Genomic DNA, 24,145 nt, shown 5'->3' with positions numbered 1-24,145 from the left:
AGATTCTGTGTCTCCCTCTTTCTCTGCTCCTCCCCTGCTTGCTCTCTCTCTCTCTCTCTCTCTCTCTCTCTCTCTGTCAAAAATAAACATTAAAAAATAATAAAAATAAAAATAAATAAATGCTGAAAATTTGCCAAATGTGGTAAGACATCAACCTACAGATATAAGAAAAGTAGTTAATTCAAATAGTGCATTTAAAAAAAAGAAAATCACAAACAAAATCTAGACGTAGTAAAATTGCTAAATACCAAAGGTAAATTCAAATTATTAAATTCATAATTTGGCTATTGTTGATAGTGCTGCTATAAACATTGGAGTGTATGTGCCCCTTCGAGTCTGCCTTTTTATACCCTTTGGGTTAATATCTAGTAGTTCAATTGCTGAGTCATAGGACAGTTCTAGCTTAATTTTTTGAGGAACCTCTATATTGTTTCCCAGAGTGGCTTCAGCAGTTGGCATTCCCACCAACAGTACAAAAGTGTTCCCCTTTCTCTGCATCCTCACCAACATCTGTTGTTTCCTGAGTTGTTGATTTTACCCACTCTAACTGATGAATGGGTAAAAAAGATGTTATATATATAATATATAAATTTATGTAAGTAAAATTTATATACTATATATAATGTTATATCTCACAATATATTATATATATAGTGGTATATATATTGTGAGATACACACACACACACACACACACACACAATGGAATATTACTCAGTGATCAGAAAGAATTAAATTTTGCCATTTGCACCAATGTGGAAGGAAATAAAGCATATTATATTAAGCAAAATAAGTCATTCAGAAAAAGACAAATATCATATAATTTCACCCATATGTAGAATTTAAGAAACAAAACAGGTAAAGATAGGGGAAGAGAAGGAAAAATAAAATAAGATAAAAACAAAGAGGGAGGCATAAGAGTCTTAAATACAGAGAACAAATTGAAGGTTGCTGGAGGGCAGATAGGTAGGGAGATGGGCTAAATGGGTAATGGACCTTAAGGAGGGCACTTGTTGGGATGAGCACTGGGTGTTGTATATAAATGATGAATCACTCTAAATTCTATTTCTGAAACCATTACTACATTATATGTTAATTAACTTGAATTTAAATTGAAAAACTATTAAATTCAGCCAGAGGATAAGGGTGCATTGTGCCTAGGGTCTATCCACCATATAAACATATCCTCAGATCTCCGTAAAGGGATTTTACTGCAGCGACTGACACAATACGTTTAGAGTCCCAATGCCATTGACTTTAAGACTTTTATTTCCTTTAGGCGTCTCCCTCCTGACACAGGTGAGATGATAGTTTGGGCCACTTTTGACTATTGTGAGGCTTCTCTAATAGGCAAACTTTGCTCCGAGACTTCTGGTCAGTCTGGTCAAGACTTTCTTAGAAATCTCCTGGTAACATTTTTCTTACCCAATTCTTTCTCCTTTCACAGATGTCCAACCTTCATTATAGTCTGTAGCCTCTCCTCATCTATGACGTACTCCCTCTTGCAGTATCCTCTGTAGACATTTCTCTCAAAGACTATCATATATCTATTCCTTCCTGGCATCTGCTTCTCTAGGACCCAAACTAACATAGAAGATAAATTCTATTCTCATCAAAAGTAACAGAAAATTGAAGATAATTGAGTGATATTCCTAAAATGCTAAAATCTAACAATCCAGAATACAGTATCCAGTAAAATATTATTTAAAAATTAAAATGAATAGGTTTTTATAAATGAAAACAAAGCAGAGTACCAAAAGCTGAGTAACCAGCAAAATTACATAAGCATTGCTAAAGTAGCATCCTTCAGGTGGAAGAGGAATGATACTAAATGAAAGCTCAAATGTACAAAGACTGAAAAGAATAAAAAATTGTAAGCATGGTAATAAATACTAAAAATACTTTAAAGTAGTGTTTTATCTTAATTCTTGTAAACAGAGTAAACATTTTTAAAAGCACAGAAACTGATGAAATAGAAAACACATCAAAAATAGAAAATATTAAAAAGCTAAGTTAGTTCTTTGAAAAATTAACATCATTGATGAACTCCTTGCAAGCACAATCAAGAGACGCTAAAGTTAATAAAAATGTCAGCAATGAAAAGGGGATATTCAATACAGATTATATGTATATTATCAGTTAAGTTGTGCTTATAATTTTAGGACTTAGATGAAATAGACAAATTATTTGAAATTCCAAATTATAAATTGTAAAATAAATGAAATAGAAAAATTACAAGTTAAAAACTTGCAAAAAAAAAGGAAATTTGAATAACCTTATATATACTGAAGAAGTTGAGTCTATAACCATAAACTTCCTCAGAAAGTTTATACCCAAATTATTTCATGATTTCTATCAAAAATATCCAAAAATTATTCATAAACAGATAAAAAATCCATAACACTACATTAGCAGATTGAATCTATAGTATATAAAATAGATAATATATCATAACTAAGTGAGGTTTATTCAAGTAGTATAATTAATGGTTAAATTTGAAAATGTTTGTCATTGTTACAAGGATATTATTTCAAGCAATGCAGAAAAATTTTTGATGAAACCCAAAGTTTAATTTTAAAATTCTCAGCAAACAGGAATATGAAGGGAATTATTCAATCTGATAAATTTCTTTAACTATCATCATACACTTAGCTAACATATATAGTAGTGAAATACTGAACTCATTTCTCCTAAGATTGAGACCAGAGCAAGCAGTCCACTCTCCATTTCCATTCAACCTTGTCCTCAAAGTCCTAGTCAATGAAAATACGACAATCAATCAATCAATGCGTGACATAAAGTCTGTAAATGAAGAAATAAAAATATATTTACAAAGCACATAATTGCTTATCTAGAATATTTAAAAACTAATAAAAATCTATAAAAATTAATACATGAATTTAGCAACATTCTAGTACACACATTTTTGTATAGAAATAAGTTGATTTTTAATATACTGACAATATAAACCATAGGATATTACATTTACAATTTCATTTATAATTGCATAAAGACATAAATTAGAAATAAAATTAACTAAAACAGAGTAAAAATTTTGCTTTTTGATGAAAATTATTAGACATTACAGAGAGAATATAAAGGAAACATAAATAGAAAATGATATCATAATCATAGTTTGGAAGGTATAGTTTTTGTAAGATATCAGCTATTCCCAAAGTGTTCTGTAGTTTCAATGTAATATTAATAAAATTTTAAGACCTTGTTGTTTTAATAGAAGTTAAAAGAAGTAGATTCTAAAGTTAATTTCCCGATTATGGAAATATGTGGGGACTATGATAGCAAACACAATCTTGAAAATGAAAAACAAAATTTGAGGACATATGCCATCTGATTTCAAGGTCAATTTAAAATCACAGCAATCAATAGTATATAGTATTACATTAGAATAAACAAATAAATAAATGAGAATTTGACCCACAAAATAAATAGATCTTTCTCAATAAAGAAGGAAAAATCTCTTCATCAAGTTAACTGGGAAATTTGAATAAATATGCTAGAAAAATATGACCCTCAACTCCTATACTACACAACACACCAGAATTAGTTTGAGATGGGCCATGGACATAAACATATAAAAGCTAAAACTGTACAAATTCTAGATGAAAATATGAGAGAAAAATCTTTGCACAATTGGTTTCTCAAAGTGAACTTCAAAAGCACTTTCTGTGGAAAACAAATGGAAACTTGATATTCATCAAAATTAAATGTCTTCTGATTAAGAGACACTGCAAACTAAATGAAAAGATAAGCCACAAACTCGGTGAAAATATTCACAGTGTTTACCTCTGACAAAGGAATTATATCAAAAATATATTAAACTCATACAAATAAAAAATACATGTCAGTAGAATTTTGCAAGAAAATTTTAAGGTTTTTTTTCAATAAAAAGCATAGTAATGAGCAATAAGTACACAAAAAACTACTTAATACCAATTAGCTCACAGAGAAATGCAAATTGTAATCATAAGAAGAAACCCCTTTATGTGCACTCAAGTGGTCAAATTAAAAAAGACCAACCACTACCAAATGTTGGTAGTGGAGGTATAAAATGGCATAACCAATTTGTAAATATGTACGTACAGAATTTTCCTTATAAATTAAACATGCAACTATTCTATGACACAGGATTTCTATTCCTAGCTATTAATCCAAGATAAATGAAAACTTAAAACCATGAAAAATCTTGCACAAGAAGACTGCTGGTGTCTCTATTTATAAATCCCTCAAACTAAAAATATCCTAAATGTCCCAACAAAAGAGTGCCTTATATATGTATATTAACATAATGGGATAGCAATAATCAGCAGTAAAATATAACACAAAAACACATGCAAGATCTCCAAAACATTATGTAGAATAAAATAAGCCAGACGCACAAAAATATATAGTGTATGGTTTTACTTTTGCGACTCTTTGGGGGAAATAAATAATCTATGATGGTAGAAAGGTGGTAGAAAGAGATGGTTTCTTCCTGGTAAGGAGAATTGATTGAAAAGGAGTAAGAGATAGCTTTCCAAGGTGATAATCTGACACAAAGTTTCTCTGTCTTGATTTATGTGTTCATAAAAGGTACCTGTGCATTTGTCAAACATATCATATTGTACTCTTGAGATCTGTGCATTTCATTGTGTATAAATTTTACCTCAATACAAAAAAATTAATACAAATTTAGAACTAGAAACAGACATGGTTGAAAAATCCTATATCAAAAATTTCAATAAAATATTTTTCCCTAAAATCCAGAAATACAAATTTCTGTACCTCTCCCTCTCTCTCTCTGTCTCTGTCTCCCTGTCTCTCAAATAAACATGCAATGCATTATATAGAATACATCTTTATATTTTTATATAGGCCAAGTCACATTGTAGGAGTCATAACTCCATATTCTTATGCTTGTGTCTGAATAAACTTGTGTTTCCCTAGCAGTAGGACACCATGAGGGCATTACTGCACAGATTAGAGCTAAGGACATGACATGATACAGTTGATAACTGACCCAGGCTTAGTGTAACCTGAGATACACCTTACTTACTGTAATAGACACTTAAGGTCCATTTTTCAAAGAAAACTGCACATTTTATGACAACAGAGTTATGATACTAAGTACTTACTATATGTTAGGATCTATGCTAGATACTTCACATACATTAATTTTACTCAGTTGTCACAGTCACCCAGTCATGTATATAGTACAATTATCTTTATTGTAGGTAAATAAGAACTGAACCTCAGCATCATCAAATAATTGCCAGTGACTATTGTGCTCCTATGTTTCATAGCCAATTCTTTTTTTAATTTTTATAAATGTTTATTTATTTTTGAGAAAGAGAGAGAGACAGAGCACAAACAGGGGAGGAGCAGAGAGAGAGGAAGACACAATTTGAAGCAGGCTCCAGGCTCTGAGTTGTCAGCACAGATCTCGATAGGGGGCTTGAACTCAGGAATCTTGAGATCATGACCTGAGCCGAAGCCGGATGCTTAACCAACGGAGCCACCCAGGCGTCCCATTTCATAGCCAATTCTAATTCAAATAATCTGTTTTGAGTGTTTTACTCTTATTTCTGTGGCATTCTCTTTAATTAAACATAGAGATGTTCTCTATTAGCTTAAACCACATTCTGCATTCTCAAGCCATAAACTATATTTGGTAGTGTTTCCAATCGGGTCGGTAAACAAACTAGCTCTTGAAATTGACAAGTATCTTCAATATTGTCCATAGTGAATACTCCGAAATTTGCCTTCACTGACTGTGTGAAAGCCATTGATATTCACTGATATTACAGTACAACTAAGAAAAAATAATATTGGAACCTGTTTTGAGTTTTAGTGACAATGGGCTTCTCTTGCATAAAGCTAGCTAGACATTCCATTGTAATAACAAACCACATTTATTATCCAGAAGTTAAAATATCAACAGCAGTTTCAAGTAAATAGCCAATAGTTTTCTATCATATATTATTCTAATGTATAAGATTGGGCATTGCAATCTCAGTCTTAAAATAAAATTTTCAACTGTGATGACATTGGCAAACTGTATCATAATCTGCAATGTATCAAATTTAAGAAGTTGAGAATACAGCCTGAAAATGATTGCTGGTAAATATTATCCAAGTTCTTTTGAATTGCCTATTGCTAAATACAATAACTGAAAAATGAGAGATATTCTTTAGTTACAATCAGCTTTATCTTTCTTTATAGTTGAGATAAAGCACAGGCAATAGTATGAAAAATTATGACATGTTTACTAGTCTAATGAACAAAAATAGCTAATGTGGAACTCCATTCTGCCATGCTACTAGCTCGGCAGTCTTTAAAAGTTACCCAAACTCTTAGATCCTTTCATGATTTCTTTACAGCGTGTTGTATGTATGATTTATATCACTTATATATAATATGATTTATTTCTTATATACTGTATACTAACTAGATGGGACTGCACATTAGGTCCACGTTCACTAATCCATGTTTCTCATTTCTGCTTGGAATATATGATTTATGAAAGTTGATGACAGGATATGCCTCTGGGCTTTAATAATAGACGCTTTTTAGTCAAAATGCCCACTGTCTGAATCACCTTCCCGGTTTTGAGAAATGCATATTTGTGTGATTATTGGAAAGAGAAAAATATTTTTCTTCAGAAAGAAGTCTGAGGGAACAGACACCATCTTTATCCTTTGACACCAAGCACGAGAACACGTAGCTAGTTTCCACCAGGTATCCACCAAGGATTTTGAGTCTTCGACACGTGACTCAAGATCAAGAGAAAATGAAATTAGAATCTTAGTGATGGAGTGGGGAGAACAGCATTTGGATTTATTTGTGTTTGTATTTGTATCAGTATTTGTATGTCTGAGTAAAGACAGGGTTATTTACTCGAGACAGAACTGTCTATATTTCCAGGCTTAGTTTCCAAGTATCTTGTGAAACCTGTAGGTTAAATTTATTTTCCTGCTAACATTAAAGCATGTTGCTAACATGTACATTCAAAACTCTGGCTGAATGACTGGAACACCTATTGTACAACAGCTCTTGACATAATTTTAAGTCACTGAGACAGCCAACCTAAATGCTAAATGTAAAACTCTAAAAGCTCATGAACATGTTTTTGAAGTGGGGAAAAAATAAGACATGGGTTTTGTTTGGAAGAAAGAAAAGAAAGAAAAAGAAAAGAAAAGAAAAGGAAAGAAAGAAAGAAAGAAAGAAAGAAAGAAAGAAAGAAAGAAAGAAAGAAAGAAAGAAGAGAAGGAAGGAAGGAAGGAAGGAAGGAAGGAAGGAAGGAAGGAAGGAAGAAAAAGGAACAGAAGGAAGGAGGGAGAGAGGGAGGAAGGCAGGAAGGAAGGATGGAAGGAAGGAAGGAAGGAAATACAGTATGTAGTGGACTGATAGAACATCATGAGAAAAGTAGCAATGTGCCGACCAAAGACAAGATGAAATTAGAAAATGGATTAAAGCCTGTCACTGCGGACATGTCCCCAGTCAATGCTTTGCCTAGTGATGATTTTGCCTGCTTATTAAGGAAGGGGAAATGGGTAAATAAAGTCAATATATCCCCAAGGTTGACAAAGGACTCAGATTTTTGTGGTTCTTAGAATGAGGAAAGCAAGAAGGGTAGCAGTGAAATGACATTTAGTGCAGTTAAGTTCTGGAACATATAAGTAAGATCAACTAACATGAAATTTCTAAGTTCAGAGAATATCTCATCTTCTAAGTACACTAAACTTTTACAGAATATTTTTATTCATTTGAATGATCAACTTTAAATTTCAGAAGTTCTATTCATGCCTGGATGTGTGTCTGCAGGGGTATACATAGAGCCCCTATTCCACACATCAGTAAATGTTTATTGATTTGAACAAAAAGGATATTTTCTGTATCCTGAGGTCTCTTTACTTAGAAAAATGAACACATAATGACAATATCAGGAGGTAATATGCTGAGTAAGACTTGTATTTTTGAGACAAATAAATCATGAGAATGTTTTGAAGAAAACCACAATAAGCAATGAAGTTCATATTTTGAGGAAATTATAATTAGATTGGAAAGTATTTGTAGAAAACATGTAAACTAAATCTGGTAAATATACTGAAGGAATGAGGAAAGTCACATCAAACTTGTATCTAGTTGAGTAAAGAAGAGTTTAGCATACACATCTTTGAGAAACTCCCAAGACTTTTTAGTAATTTTGACAGCATAATCCCTAAAATCAATCATTTAAACATTGAATTAAGATGTCTCTTATCATTTATTTATGTTAGTAATCCAATTGAGTTTACCAAAAATATCTTATTGAAAGTAACATCAGCAAATCTCAGGACCAATATTAAAGCATGTCAATATGTTTCAGAGATGGTAAAAACTTTGATGACGGCCAAAAATCTTAGTGTAATTCGTAAGCTCTTTGTATTATGATGAAGTCCCCTAGCTAGCTGTGCAAAGCCTGTATGTTAATGCATGATACACAAATAGAGACCAGGAATTCTCCCACAAGTACAACTAATGTCTATTTCTTGCATTTACCTGAATTATTTAAAACATTTACAATAATTTTAAGAGATTAAGACAATTATATCAGAGCTATAGTACTAAATTATGAACCATTTACTGGGAGATTCTATACTGAAATTATATTTCTACCAGAAGAGAGCTATCACACATAATGCAAATGGCTATAGATGGACCTATTGACCTTACTGCTTTTTAAAAAAGAGAAACAAATATAAAATATTCCTTGATCTTGAAGTTTATAGTGAGCAAATTAGTAAATACTACTTAGGTAACATCATTTTCATGTACAGAAAGTCAGTTAATAACAATTCACATAATGGATTATAAAATACTCACTACTGTTAATTGTCCTTTTTGGTTTTGTGGGACATGATTTTAATTATTTATGTACATGGATCAATTTGATTTGCTGGGAGAAAATTAATGACTATACATATTTTTACTCTTTCCATGATTTTTCTGACAGTCCTTTGAAAGTATTTTATGATATTTAAAAATGAAAATCTATAACTAGCTTAAAATAATTATTTCTGGAATCCTTTTAAGAATCCAAAGAATTAATTAAACTTGATATTTTAATGATTTTATATATTCAAGAATGAAAATCACTAAAGCTTTTATCTTTGCTTAGTTATTTAAAAACCCTGATTTTGAAGATATTTTCAGAGGCCATCTATTATGTTCAAGATCCTGTCTTCACAAACTAGCAAATGGACCATTCAAAGAAAATTATTCCCTAGTATAACTCACCCATTCTTGATAATCAAAAAATTCAAAAACAAAACAAGACAAAAACAAAAACAAAAAAAATACCAGATGACTGATTCTATTCTGTCTCCTGTTGAGGGAGCGCATGAAGATGGGAGTTTACACATATTTTACAAGAAAGTTACTAGACTCTTCCTTAAAGTATCACTCATGCTTCTTCATAAAACTTTTTTCTCCCTTCAGTGTGTGAGTCACTTGGATGTAAAAATGAATAGAAATACTGCATGCCCTTCAAGAGAATATTATCAATCAGGGAAACAAACATGTAAAATATGGAAAAGATGGAGTGAGTAGAGTAAATGGAGCTATGAATAAAATAAATTTGATTACAAAAGAAAGAATTCCAGGATTCAGATAAAGCTTGACAGACAAAGTACATTGGAACAAGAACTTGAACGGTGACTAGGATTTAAGAAGACGGAAAACAGAAGGGTACCCCAGAAAGAATGAAGTTATGTTGCAAAAATTTACGCATGTGAAACAGCACAAAACACTGGAACACTTGACTACAGAGCCAAACAATGTATACTACTAGATTTTGTTTATTTAAGGGTTTTATTCTTAAGCATTTGTAAAATTTCCTTAAGATTGACATTCTCTCAAGACATGTTTGAGAGAATAAAATTTACAAGTACATATATTAGAAGTAGATAAGTAACCCTCAGACTATTAAAGTTCTTTGCTAAAATGTTAAAAAATATATTAAATTAGAAAGGAACACTCTCAGGGGGAATTCTTCAAAGTTTATTAAACATAGATGAGGAAGGCTAAGAAAAGGAAGAGACACTTCCAGAAAGTTTTCTAATAAGTTTTGCTAAGAACTTCCTCTGCATTTTTTTTTCAACACTAACATTTACATTGTTGCATAGAATGAGAAGGAGTAGTGATATACATAGAGATTTCAAAACATTGGTAGCATTGACAGCCTCTTATTAATAAGTTACAGGACTATTTTTCCAGACAGCCAAATTGAAGAGGAAGACAGACAGACAGACAGAGAGAGAGAGGGGTAGAATGAGAAGAAAGAAAAAAAGGCTGACTTTGCAGAGTTACAAATTTGGGCTTGATAGACTCTATGTTTCTAACAACCTGAGTCATATGGAAACCATATTCATCACAAAAGTGTGTGGCTGAGTTGACGCTGTTGAATCAGAAATACACATTTTTGGAGAAAAGATGGACAAGGTGATCTCACACATTCTTGTTCTAAGGTTGTACTGTTCCAAAGGATCTGTTTCAAAATTGTAACATATATAATGCATATGGTATACATATGGTGATGATGATTCTTTTCCCAAATTTGGGGAAATGTCTCTAAAAGAAAAGAAAGGTGCAGGGAACTGATTGGTGGGTTTGATCCCACTATAAAGACTCCATTCTTTGGGAATCTTAATTCCTTGTCTCATATGTCTGCTTGTGATCCAAGAATAAAGTCTGGTGAGTGGCTCCTCTCACTGCCCAGTTCCTAGTAGGAGTAACTGGAGGAAGAGTTGTATCAGATGTTGAGTGACCAATTTTGTAAACTTTTTTTAAAAGTTTATTTATTTATTTTGAGAGAGAGAGAGCAAGCACAAGTGAGAGAGAGGCAGAGAGAGGAGAAAGAGAATCCCAAGCAGGCAGAGCCCAACATGGGCTCGGACTCATGAACTGTGAGATCGTGATCTGAGTTGAAATCAAAAGTTTGATGCTTAACTGATGGAGCCCCCCAGGTGCCCCTGTTTTGTAAACTTTTCACTCACTGAATACTTCTTTAAAGACTCAAATTTCTCATTTCAAAAGATACAATGTCACTAGCTATATTTCATAGGATTGAAGATTAGATGTGGTAATATAGGGTAGATGTATACAGCAAGGACTCAATAACATTAGTAAGTACTGTCTTAATTATTGTATTTTCTTAACATTCTGACATATAAAGACTAAGGAAGGAAGAAAAACGAATTGGTGGTGAGCCGCAAAGTATGCAAAAGTACTTCAACTTCACAACAGTACTCTAACCTTGCATCTATTTAGAAATAAAGAAAAGGATGATCATGCAAAGTCAATCGGGTCAGGAAGACATATTTATGCTGTGTAGGACAGAGGTACAGGAGCAAAACAGCATTGAACCCAGTGACAATTATATGATATTATGGTGGCATAATGGCAAACTTAACCCATACTAATACTAACGCAAGACAGTATTATTTATGACTTCCGTTAGATTTGTAGCCAGCCTCAAGCTACATTCTCTGTTTATTCTAGTTTTTCCAGCCTCGAAACACTGTTATTTTTTCCCTATTTTATGATACTACTGCCCAGACCATCATGATTATTATGGGTTTCCAAAGCATTTTTCAGAATATTATGTTTCTTAAAGCCTGTGCAAAAGGTGAGTAGAATCATTTTGCAGGTGAATGAAATAAAAACACTGAAGCTTTAAATAACAATGAGGCTTCACAGCTGTTACTTTTGATACATTCTGTAGATTCTGAGTTTATTTTTAAAATACCATGTAGGTATTGCTGTCTTGATAATTTTCTATGCAGTATTGAGCCTGTAGGGCATTGTGATAGACTTTGTTTCCTTTCTTTCACCACTTGTGAAAGATTTGGCTAACTCCAAACTACTTGTAAATTATATTCAGCACACACAAGAATATACCATGAATTCCTGTTTTATTTGGCTGTATCAAAGCTAACACCTGCACCTTGTTTAACAAGTCACATGCAGAGTGGGATAAAATGATTAAAAAGATGTATTTTATTTACTGTTTTGGTGACTTTTGCTTCTTTTCAGGTCAACAGCATGTATTTAGTGCCCACTATGTGTTAGAGGCCTCCTATTGCAAACCTTGAGAGATAAACATCAAAATTCATTTTACAGATGAATAAACTGAAGTTGATAGAGAATGCATTTTTAATACTTATTTATTTGTTTATTTATTTATTTTTGAGAGAGAGAGAATGAGCATGAGCAGGTGAGGTGCAGAGAGAGAGGGAGACAGAGGATCCGAAGCTGGCTCTGTGCTGACAGCAGAGAGCCCAATATGGGGCTCTGAACTTAGGAACCATGAGATCATGACCTGACCCGAAGTCAGATAATCAACCAATTGAGCCACTCAAGTGTCCTGATAGAGAATGTTTTCAGGGGGTCACACAGGCCCAAAGTGGGGAAGTTCATGTCTGTTTGAATTCCAGTGTGATGCATCTGCCCACTTCCTTAGGCATCTTCTCTATGTCCCTTCTGCTACTGCCATCAACAACTGTGACCTTGTTTACTCCTCTTTTTTAATATCTAATGAGACCACAAATATATACCCATCCGATTTGGAAAAATTTCTGTCTCTCTTCTCTCTTTTCTCTCTTCTCTTTCTTTCTCTTCAGAATTGAGACTGAGATTAGAGGCAGCAACTTAATTTTTGTTTTTTTTTCCAAACAGATAATGAGGTCACCAAACCCTGATTGGATGGTGGAAAGAAAGCAAAAGTTGGTGAACAGAACTAGATGCACTTTAGCAAATGCCAAGAAAGAAACAAAGATGAGATATAGAAATATAGACCATGCTTTTTAGGTTTCTTATATCTCTTCAAGTCCTGATTCTTTTCCTTGTGTTTTGTAACAAACATTTTTCTTCTTATAACGCATTCACTTTATTTTATTAAATAGCAAACTATTTGTTTATATTGATCGCAAATTGGCAATATTAACTAATATTCTAACGTGTTCAACTAAAATCAGCATGCTTTGAATCTGAAATGTGTAACTACAACATGGACTCTAGGTTATTTCATGTGGAAGCACAACAACTTGAACGTAATATGTCCATTATATTTCTCTCACCTTTACCATTTGTTTATTTTCTCTCTGTTACTACCACATGCCCCAAACTAAATGATTTGATAGACTTTATATTTTGCACTTCAGAAAATGAGAAAAGATAGATTGAGTGTCAGGCACAGACATAGAACATTTCATAGAGTAAACTCAATAAAAGTAACTCAAAACTCCTAGTGTAACACAAAAAATGTTATCAATTATCAATTTTATAATTATTATAGCCTACATGTTATCACACATAATGTTATTAAACAGAAAACCTGGGAACGCTACCATAAAATAAAACATGTACTAGTTTTTCATAAGTAGACTTATTGTTTTTGCTGAATGAGAAAAATTTTATTACAGTAAACCAATGTGGAAAGTTTTCTTCTATTCAATAGAAGAAGAAAAAAAAAACATTAGAATTTTCATATTAAGATAGCAGTCAGAATGTGTTCAGCAAAGGTCAGAGAGAAATGATAAAACTGAAGAATTATATCAAAAGAAAGAGAATTCATTACTGAAATTAATAGCAAGTGGGTGAATCAATTTTGCAAATGATATTAAAACCTGTTGTCTCAAATTTAAAATTTATAGACTCTACTTAAGTTGAACTTGCTGCAAGATGAAATAACAACAGAGTTTGGTATTTTCTTTAATTAATGGTAGAAAAAAATCCTCTCTTTGTCTTACATACTTTATTTTATTTTTTATTTTTTTGACATTTATTTATTTTTGAGACAGAGAGATAGAGCATGAACGGGAGAGTGTCAGAGAGAGAGGGAGACACAAAATCTGAAAGAGGCTCCAGGCTCTGAGCTGTCAGCACAGAGCCCGACACAGGGCTTCAACTCACAGATCGCGAGATCATGACCTGAGCCAAAGTCGGACACTTAACCTACTGAGCCACCCAGGCACCCCTGTCCTCCATACTTTAATAACCCCATCACATAAAAACAGATGAAGGAAATGAGAGGGAGGGAAAACAAAAAATGAAGGGAAAGGTCTCCTTATATGCATACAATATCAGGATCAATTACAAGGAATAATACCTTTCCATCCCTCACCCAATTCCTATGTGGGGTCCAAGGCCACCTGTGAATAGATGGAACAGGAATTAAAACACTATTGGCATAGTACCATGGCCAACATACCAAAAGATGGAGAGAGAGAAGAGAATTTCCCAAGGAGCAAGGCCCTGAGCCTCATCTGCTTCCCCAGGGGGGTGGGGGGAATGAGACATCTTGGCTCAGCAAGAAGGCAGTTGGCACAAATTACAGATACCTTAGCAGAATTCTCCAGATCACCAACTACATGCTAAAGAATGTCCAGAAGTCTATCCAGTCCATGCTCTGTTCTCTGCTTTCTACAAGACATCTCTTTAGGCTTGAAACTGACAGCTGACCTGATTCTCCTCTTTTTGGAAGGCAAGAGAATAAGTGTTTATTCTACCCTCTCTACATCTAGGCTACTCCCATTATTACTTCCCTGGCTCTAAAGAGACAGAAGCCTCCTAACAAAGCAGGCTCCCTTTGTGAAAGTCAGCTTGAGGGAAGCATTTACCTAAAATATGGCTCCTTTGTGTAGTATCCAAAGTTAATACAGGTGCCCTGATATAGGAAGGTTCCCAAAAAGATAAGCACTGGTATTAGTACTAATACTTGAACTATTTAGTACCATTAATAGTAGAATGCAGTATTGCTTATGCTAGTGATATTCAGTACTGACACCATTACTAAATAACTAGCATTCTAGCTTAGAACAACAAGCTGTACAGAACTAGCCTCCTTAGTTATATCTTTGGCTATAAATCTGCACATCTATTAACTTTCATATTCCTTCATCATTACAAATATATTTTAAAACATCTTTGGCTAAACTAGAATAAAGACAATTTAAGCGTTTCCCAAATTCATTGTGGTAAGAAGCCCATTATATGTCATTCAGTGTTATGTGTATTTTATTTGCAAGTATGCCTATGCTGACTAATTGCATGTTACCCTACTTTTTTTATAAATTGAATTTTTCAACACTGTTTTGGTTGATTGATGAACATCTATATTATAGTACCCTCCAGATACTAACATTGAGTACAACTAACAAACAAAACTGAATCGGGTGGAACACACTGTAGCAGCCGTGCTATAGAATAATGTTCTCTCCTCAGTGTGCTATTTAGGTTATATGCGTCTGTTCTTGCTACCCATTTTGAAATATGATAATTTGTTAATGGGGTGAGAGCTCATGAAACTTGTTATGAATTTTACACCTTAGTAAAAAATGTTGGAAGATAGAGATTGAAGCCAGTTTAGGGAACAGTTGCTTTAGAAATTTGTTTACACATTTTGAAATGATCAGTTAAAATGCTTCCACAGCTTGGCTTTTCAGTTAATATTTAATAAATACTCAAATTACATTGACTTCTAAAACCATTTTTAAATATATAACTCTGTTATGAAGCTCTGGCTAGCTGCTCAGGGATCTAATGATGTTGAGGGAGGTCATTGAGAGGACACGCTAGCTTGTTCACCTGTAAGCTGGCCCCAGGCAGTAGGAGTCTCCTCACCCCCTTTCCTGTTCTTGGAATATACGTTCTGCCTACTGCTCCCACAATGGGAGCTGTTCTGAGTACATAGCTTTAAGGGAGTAAGGGTATTGTTGAAACTATTTGGACTGAATATGTGAGTGAACACCATTAAGTCCTCTCTATAACTTTTTTTAAAACTTTTTAAATGTTTATTTATTCTTGAGAGAGAGATAGAATATGAGCAGGGGAAGGGCAGAGAGAGTAGGAGACACAGAACTCGAAGCAGGCTCCAGGCTCTGAGCTGTCAGCACAGAGCCTGATGTGAGGCTTGAACCCACAAACCGCAAGATCATGACCTGAGCTGAAGTCGGACGCCTGACCGACTGAGCCACCCAGGCGCCCCTTTATATAAATTTTTAAGATTCTGATGGGTGGGTGTGGAGATCTACTCATCTTGTAGATGCCCAAGGCAAACCTTGTATGTAAGTTTGCTTGCTTATTAACACCTCCACCTATGAATCTGGAGTGACCTGACTCTGTCTTCGGTCTCTCCTTGCCTTCTGCATATGGTGCCCATTTCAGATTTCACCTTGAGAACTCCCCAGGTTGTGAACTAACAAAGGTGTACTTTTAAGTATAAAAAAGAGGAACAGATGCCTAATTCTAAGTCTCTATTTTTTATATATTTAAAAAAAACTATCTGCCTATCATTTCTTTTTTTATCTAAAATTTCAGCAATCAGGGGAGATGAGATAGCTGTTCTTCATTTATATTGACTCAACTTTAAGAATACACGCTAATGTTTTGAGAGGATAATATTCTTCAGTTATATTGGTAGTAAGAAAAAAAGTTTGCTCATATTCACCTTCATGGTTATTATTAAATAACATAAACAACATTTTGAGAAATGTGTAAGATAACAATTTCTAAATTTTCTTGGTGTTTCCTATCACGTTTGTGTTATATAGATAAGACTTTATCTATGTGGTGTCATTTTAATTACATCATGTAGTTATCAGTAAAGTAGATTAAATGAATTCATTTTTTTTTAATGTTAAGAATGGCATGAACAATAATAATGCTCTTGAGGCTAAAAAAAAAAAAAAAGCTTGCTCAGAATAGTAAATGGTATTTTTTTAAAGTTTATTTATTTATTCTGAGAGAGAGAGTGTGTGCATGTGTGCAAGAGTAGGGGGAGGAGCAGAGAGAGGGACAGAAAGAAACCCAAGCTATGGACCCTGAGAATGGGGCTGAGGCTCAAACTCACCAATGGTGAGATCATGACATTAAGCTGAAAATCAAGAGTAGGCTGCCTACCTCACTGAGCCACCCAGATACCCCTTAAATGGTATTTTTTTGCCTTTTTCTCTAAATAGGTGTGTGTAATGCTTGTTAAATTTCCAAAGCACCCAAATAGAGTCTTTCTCAAGTGAGAAAATTCAGTAAAAGCCCTGATCTCCATCATGGTCAACCTTTGCCCCATCCTTGTTTCAGAGATGACTCTTTCTATAGAAAATGCTAATTGACTAATTAAACATGTGGTGAAATTTTGTTGGAGCAAAAATGCACAAGATTTAGAATGTCCAGGTCAGAATTACAGCTTAATTTTATGATTTTTCTTACAGTTTCCAAGATTCTACACCTACCTTACCTGTTTGCTTTGGGTCTCCAATGATACATTAATCAATTAAGAAATTCAATTATTTTAAATACATTTGGTCCATATTTTTTGAACACCTACATCATGCGAAGAGCTATAAGTGTTGGGAAAACCGAGATAAGATACCCCATATTGAAGGACAGAATCTTAATGAATATTATAAATTCCTAATCATATTAGTCATATATTAAGAGACCTAAATCCTTCTCACTTAGGGTAATACAAGGAAAACTAATTAACATTAGACACATAAACAGGTAGTAAACACTATATGACCTAAAATTTTTACCTAATCATATTTCTCTGCCTCTAAAAAATATAGCAAATGAAATCACCTAAATATTCTATATAATACCTCATGCCCTTTTATAATATGACAAAGGTTTTCCTGAGAGATCTCTAATATGCTTGAGATTTTCTTAAACAGATTTCTAACAAGCAGGCAGCCATTCCACAAAAAGAAATTGGTATTAATATATAAAAATGATATTCATCCTTTTTATGGTTTTCTAGATGGGATTTGCATATAATTCTTATTAATATTTGACACCTATTCATTTCAAAGCCAATGTTCTAAAAGGTTCTACTATATATTAGAAATAATAAGTATGGTATATTATAACATCATAATGATAGAGAGAGAAAATGTCTTATTTATTATGGTAATAAGTCAGGTAATAAAATATAACCTATGTTGGACCTAGAGGATTAAAATATATTTTAAATCAATTTAAAACAGTAAAATACAGACATTTAAAGTTTATGCTAAACTGGGACAGAGAATTAACCTGGCTGGAATAAAGAGAAACAGTCTCGTCAGCTCAGCTGAACTAAGACAAGAGCCGAACTGCCAGCTGTGTGAGCAGCCAGTGAAAATAAGCCAGAATGGCAGTCAAGTCTTTAATCACTTAGTGTGACTGTATGTGCAAGTGGCTAAACTCCTCTCCTCTTCCATTTTCCACATGGAACTGCATTCCATGTCATTCTGTTGGAAGAAATGGAACTGGGTGGAGGGTTTAGATTTGGGTCAGGATATCAGCATAGTGGAAAAGTACTTAGTTTATTGAGTCTGAGTAGATAAGTGCCTTCAAATTTTCCCCTTTCTCCCAATAAGAAAGTCTCCTCAGATGTTCCTGACAAAAACCTTGGCAGAAGTCTCCAGATAAAGAGGTCTCTGAATAAAGATGCTTGGCTAGCATTGCAGATATGCATAAGAACATGGCTGGCAAGGGGGTGGTGGGGCTAAGTCCAGGAATGCAACCGTCTTCAGAGACTGAAATGCCCTGGCTGTGCTTCAAGTCCGGTGTGAGGAGGGCAGCCTCCCTCTTGAGGCCAGGTAAAGGCCTAATAATTCCATATGGCTGGGTCTGAAAAAATCACATATGGGTTTTTTAAAAAGGAGACAGACTCTTTAATTCTATTTTAATCACTGGAGTCCTAGAGTTATAAATATATTATTAAAATTCATTTCCAATATGTGTATATATCTAATTATCCTAAGTCATCTTTCTTGCTTTCAGCACATATTTGTCATCCAAGGGGATACTTCTGAATGTTTTTCCACTGAAACAATGATCCCTCTTCCATGCGTGGCACACTCCTGAGAAAAGGCCAGTTCTATGAGGTAAAATCATTTTCTGATATTTGCAATTTTTCACACTTTTTCCCCATGATTATTTATATTTTACCTTTTCTAAGTGACCAAACAATTCATTGAATTTACTGTCAAGTCCTTGGTGAGGTACCATGAGACTAGGGTTGACATACTTACGTTATGATGTGGTCACTGACAAAATTATAAGTTAGAACTAATATACTTTAAGCCTCTATATTCCCCATGCATTCTCTAGTTCCTCTCATAGGAACAAATAGTTCCATATTTTAAATTCTGTCTTTAATACCTACCTTAAAATTTTATGAATCATCACTGACATTCCATTGTATATAGACTAGAATTCAATAATTAACTTCTAGACACCTAATGTACAGCATGGTAGTTACTAGAGTTAACAATATTGTAGTGTATACTTATAATTTGCTAAGAGAGTAGATCTCAAGTGCTCCTACTACCATATACACACACAAAGTATATAAGGTGATGAATAGGTTAATTCGCTTGATTGTTGGTAGTTATTTCACACAGCACATTGTACACCATAAATATATAAAATTTTCACTTGTCAATCATACATCAGTAAGGTTATGGAAAAAAGTAATTGGTTAAAAAAAGAAGAAATGAAAAAGTATTCAAAATCTTTAACAAGGCTTACAATATAATACACAATCTGATTCTGGCAAAATATCTGGTACCTTGTACCACTGTGAACATACCTCTCTGCATAGCAACATTGAACCAGGATCTAGTTAGCATTTAATAAATGGCTATTTTATGAAGAAACAAATAGAGTTAGTGAATGAATAACAAGCATCCTATGTGATATACAGAATATATCTGCATATGTATTTATTAAATCTCATTGAACTGACTTTGCAAAGACATTTCACCTGATCTGGCAAAAGCTTTAGACACTAAATTACTGTAAAATCAAGTAACAAAAAGAGAGTTATAGATATAATTGAAACCTTAAGTTTGTTTTTTTTTTAATTAAGCTTTTTATTTGGAGTTAATTGTAGATACACATGCAGTTGTAAGAACTAATGAAAGGAACTCCCATGCATATCTTATTCAGCTTCTCCATTACTAATGTCTTATCAAACTGTAGTATGATGTCACAACCAGGATATTGACATGGCTACAGTTAAAATACAAAATGTTGTTTATCTTTTTTTTTAAGTTTATTTATTTATTTTGAAAGAGGGAGAGTGATGGGGCGCCTGGGTTGCGCAGTCAGTTAAAGAATCCGACTTTGGCCAGGTCACGATCTCGCGGTCCGGGAGTTCGAGCCCCGCGTCAGGCTCTGGGCTGATGGCTCAGAGCCTGGAGCCTGTTTCCGATTCTGTGTCTCCCTCTCTCTCTGTCCCTCCCCTGTTCATGCTCTGTCTCTCTCCGTCCCAAAAATAAATAAAAATGTTGAAAAAAAATTTTTTTAAAAAAGAAAAAAGAAAAAAAAAAAGAAAGAGGGAGAGTGAGAGTGCGAGTGGGGGAGAACTGGAGAGAGACAGAGAAAGAGAGAGAGAGAGGGAATCCCAAGCGGGTTTCGTGCTGTCAGCATGGAGTCCAACATAGGGCTCGAACCCACAAACTGTGAGATCATGACCTGAGCTGAGATAGGTCACTTAACCAACTGAGCCACCCAGGTGCCCCATATCTACAAGCATTTTTGAAAGATCTTGTATTGAAATTCCTCTCATTATGGAATGGTGGTCCTAGGTAAAATTTACGAGATGCCATGGGAAGGTGCTAAACACCTGTCAGTCTACATAGAGAAGATGATAAGCAAGTAAAGTGAAGAGTGCAAAAGATGGTCCATCATTGGGTAAGTGTTATCTATAAGTGACAATTCCTGAACTAATATTACACTGCATGTTAACCAACTAGAATGTAAACAAATTGATACAAAAAAATAAATTCTAGGTACAAAAAAATAAATTCTAGGTAAGGATGAAATAAAGTTAGATGATTGCCTCTATATATCTTTCAACTGAGGCACTTATGTGTTTCTAGTAGTGATTTTAGTTAAGAGGAAAACGTCTATAAGGTATTTGTGTTTAAAGGAAAATGTCTAGAAGGTATTTGTGTTTAAAACAATTTGCCTTTATCTCTTATTATTCTTGTAAGTTTTCTGAAATGTAGAAGGCACATATCAATACCTGTAATTGCTGATACGTTGCATATACAAAACTAAAGCATATACACCCACTAAATTAAAACCAGATTTATGTGTGCATCTATATCTGTCATGAGATGATTTCAACTGGCAATAGAGTAACTACATTGCTTAGGCCACAAGAAGCAGCCTGTCAATGGCCCGCAGACTCAGAAGGGAAGTGGTATTTCCTTGGAATTCATAGATCTGCCATTATGTGTACTCATTTACTCACTCTCACTCAGCCCCTATTAAATATCTGCGTCTACTGGGCATTGTTTTAGATGCTTCAGATGTAAAGAAACACATAGATTTTTGTCTTTCTTCAGATATCTGAGAAACCATTGGGGCTTTGACTGTATGCCATTTGTAAATACATATGGAAAGCTATCTGCGATTACAAGAAGACCTGGGAGAGATGTAGACAAAGTTCTGAAAGGCAAATGAGAGCCTTTTGGAGCCAGTTATACCTAAGACAAATGGCAAAGGATAGAGCAGAAATCAGATGCACAGAAAAGAAAAGGGAAGTGGTCCAGGTCACAGGGTTTTGCAACCTCAGCACTGTTGACATTGTGGGCCAATTATTTCTTTGTGTGTAGGTATTCTCACATATCCCCAGACATTGACAAATGACACTTGGGGGTAGAGTTGCCAGGTTTAGCAAACAGAGATAAACACTATAGCAAATAAATATAAGACATCAATTCAATTTGCATTTTGGACAAAAAACATTTTTTTTTAGTTTAAGTATGTCCCATATTATGTATTGTTTATCTGAAATTCAAATTTAATGGGCATCCTGTATTTTTTCTGGCAACCCTAACTGCCTTAAATTGCCTTAAATTGGTTGAAAACTTCTGAGTTAGAGGATAACATGATCAAATTTTATATTGGATAGCATGATCAAATGTTATATTTGATCCATCAATTTTTGGAGTTCATCAGTTGGTTTGAGGGACAATGAGTTGACTAGGCTTTGGCATAACCTTTTCAATAGATGTGTATGTCCTCTGTGCCTTGCACTGTTCTAGGTAGAGGGTATAGAGTACAGACAGAAGAGCAAAATTCTCTGTCTGATGGAGCTTACATTATCATGAGGAGAAGACAACTAGTAAATACATAGCTGAGTAAAATTATAAGATCCATCAGGCAGGAGAGACTAGGTTTTGGTGCTGTGGAATCAAACAAAACCCAAAATCTCTATAACTAAAAACGGTAGAAGATTTTCCCCTGTGTTACATGTCTATCACAGATGGCCGCACCTGTCCTTCAAATGACCTTTCCTCTAGCACCCAAACTGACAGAGCAGCCTCTATCTGCAATATTTGTGCTTGTCCTCAGTGCAGAAAATGAGACTGTAGCAGAATATATGCTGACTTTTAAGATTTATTAGCCAAAGCAACCACATTTTTCTAAGTTGAGTGGGGTGGTATAAAACTCCTACTGGTACATGGTAACAGAAGAGATAGAGCTTTAAAGAAGCTAATGGAAAATTGGGATCATGATCTCTCAGACTGGTTCCCCATAAAAATGGAACCTGAGATAATGACTTGGTTTCAGGTAGTTTATGGAGGATATTCCTCTAGAAAGCCAGAACAAAGCAGTGGAGAGACTGAGTCAGGGAAGGAAGAAAAGCCAATATGCTGGTGTCCCATAGGGGTTGCTTCTCTGGCCAATGGGGATTTGCAATACCTCTGCTAGCAGCCCCTGAGAAGCATCTGGAATGTCTATTGGAATTCTTTATTTGGAAGAAGGGGATGCTGGAGCTTTTTTTTACTGGCTCTGTTCTCAGGCGAGCGACACCAAATATAGGCAAACAGCACTACATTCTACTGTATATGTAATGTCAGGCATAGAGAAAAAAAAAGAGAGGAAAAAGAAAAGGGAAAAAAAAGGATTAGAAGACCCGGGTAATGAAGCAAGTAAAATGTTGATTTTTATAATACTGATAAGACAGCTGGGAAAGGGGATATTTGAGCAAAGTTCTATAGCCAATGTGAGAGATCTTTATGGATACCTGGTGGGGGGAAGAAAAAAGAACCCCAGCCAGAGGAATAACAACTACAAAATACCTGTCATAGCAAACCTGGCACCTTCAGAGACCTGGAGCTATAATTCTGCCAGTAAGGACGTTGTAAAATATAAGGTCAGCAGTGTAATAGTGATCAGGAGATCACGAAGATCTGCATAGGCCATTGTAAAGATTTAGGATTGGGGCGCCTGGGCAGTTCAGCTGGTTACACATCCCACTTCAGCTCAGGTTGTGATCTCATGGTTCGTGAGTTTGAGACCCACGTTGGGCTCTCTGTTGTCAGTACAGAGCCTGGAGCCTGCTTCAGATCTCCCTCTCTCTGCCCCTCCCCTGCACTCTCTCCCTTTCTCTCTCTCTCAAAAATAAATAAGCATTAACAAAAAACACATTTAAGATTTAGGATTTACTCTCACGTGAGACTGGGAGTCACCAGAGAATATAGTGCAGAGGAGTGCTGTTACCTGACTAAATATTTAAAAAGATTACTCTGGTTACTATTGAGTAGACTATAAGGGATCAAAATCAGAAAGACCACGTTAAGGCTATTACAATAAGAGCTGAGTAGATATAAACATCTACACAAGATGGTAGCCATAGAGACAGTGAGAAATGTTCAAAATCTGGATATGTTATGAAAGTATAGCATTTGGTTTTGCTGATGACTCAATGTGTGACGTAAGAGAAAGAAAATCAACCTAAACACGCACAAGATGGAGCTACCCTGAACTGAATTTGAGGATGAGGAAAGCTAACCTGTGTGAATCATGCCAAAGATGAGAAGTTTATTCACAGAAATCATGATTGGTGTTAAAAATTACTCATTTAGCTCAAATCTAGAATCCCAGTTTGTACTGAGAGGTGACAATTTTCCAGAGATCGCTTGAATTTTTCCACATCTTTTGACCAGACCACTTTTGTTCTAGAATATCTTTTTGAGATGGGTGTATAGCAAACAACATTGGAATGGAGGTGTAGTGTCTCCTTCCTGAGCAAGGGGCAGCCATGCTCGCTGCACATTATACAAGTTTCCCTTAGGTTCCCTAAGCTCTGAGTTCCTCTGCTTTAA

The 24,145-nt window shown here is 34.6% G+C and overlaps 1 long non-coding RNA gene across 1 annotated transcript in view; it reads left to right on the top strand.

Moving 5' to 3' along the window:
- LOC128312805 (uncharacterized) overlaps positions 1-20,782 on the top strand; it is a 349,157-nt gene extending 328,375 nt beyond the window's left edge. The window contains exons 3-4 of the long non-coding RNA XR_008292563.1: positions 18,801-18,904; positions 20,612-20,782. This is a non-coding gene — a long non-coding RNA (uncharacterized LOC128312805). The remainder of the gene's footprint in view (positions 1-18,800; positions 18,905-20,611) is intronic.
- The last annotated feature ends 3,363 nt before the right edge of the window (positions 20,783-24,145 follow it).

This window comes from Acinonyx jubatus, chromosome F2 (assembly GCF_027475565.1).
Source record: "Acinonyx jubatus isolate Ajub_Pintada_27869175 chromosome F2, VMU_Ajub_asm_v1.0, whole genome shotgun sequence".
NCBI classification, from domain to species: Eukaryota; Metazoa; Chordata; class Mammalia; order Carnivora; family Felidae; genus Acinonyx; species Acinonyx jubatus.
This window is presented reverse-complemented; position numbering and strand designations above follow the sequence as displayed.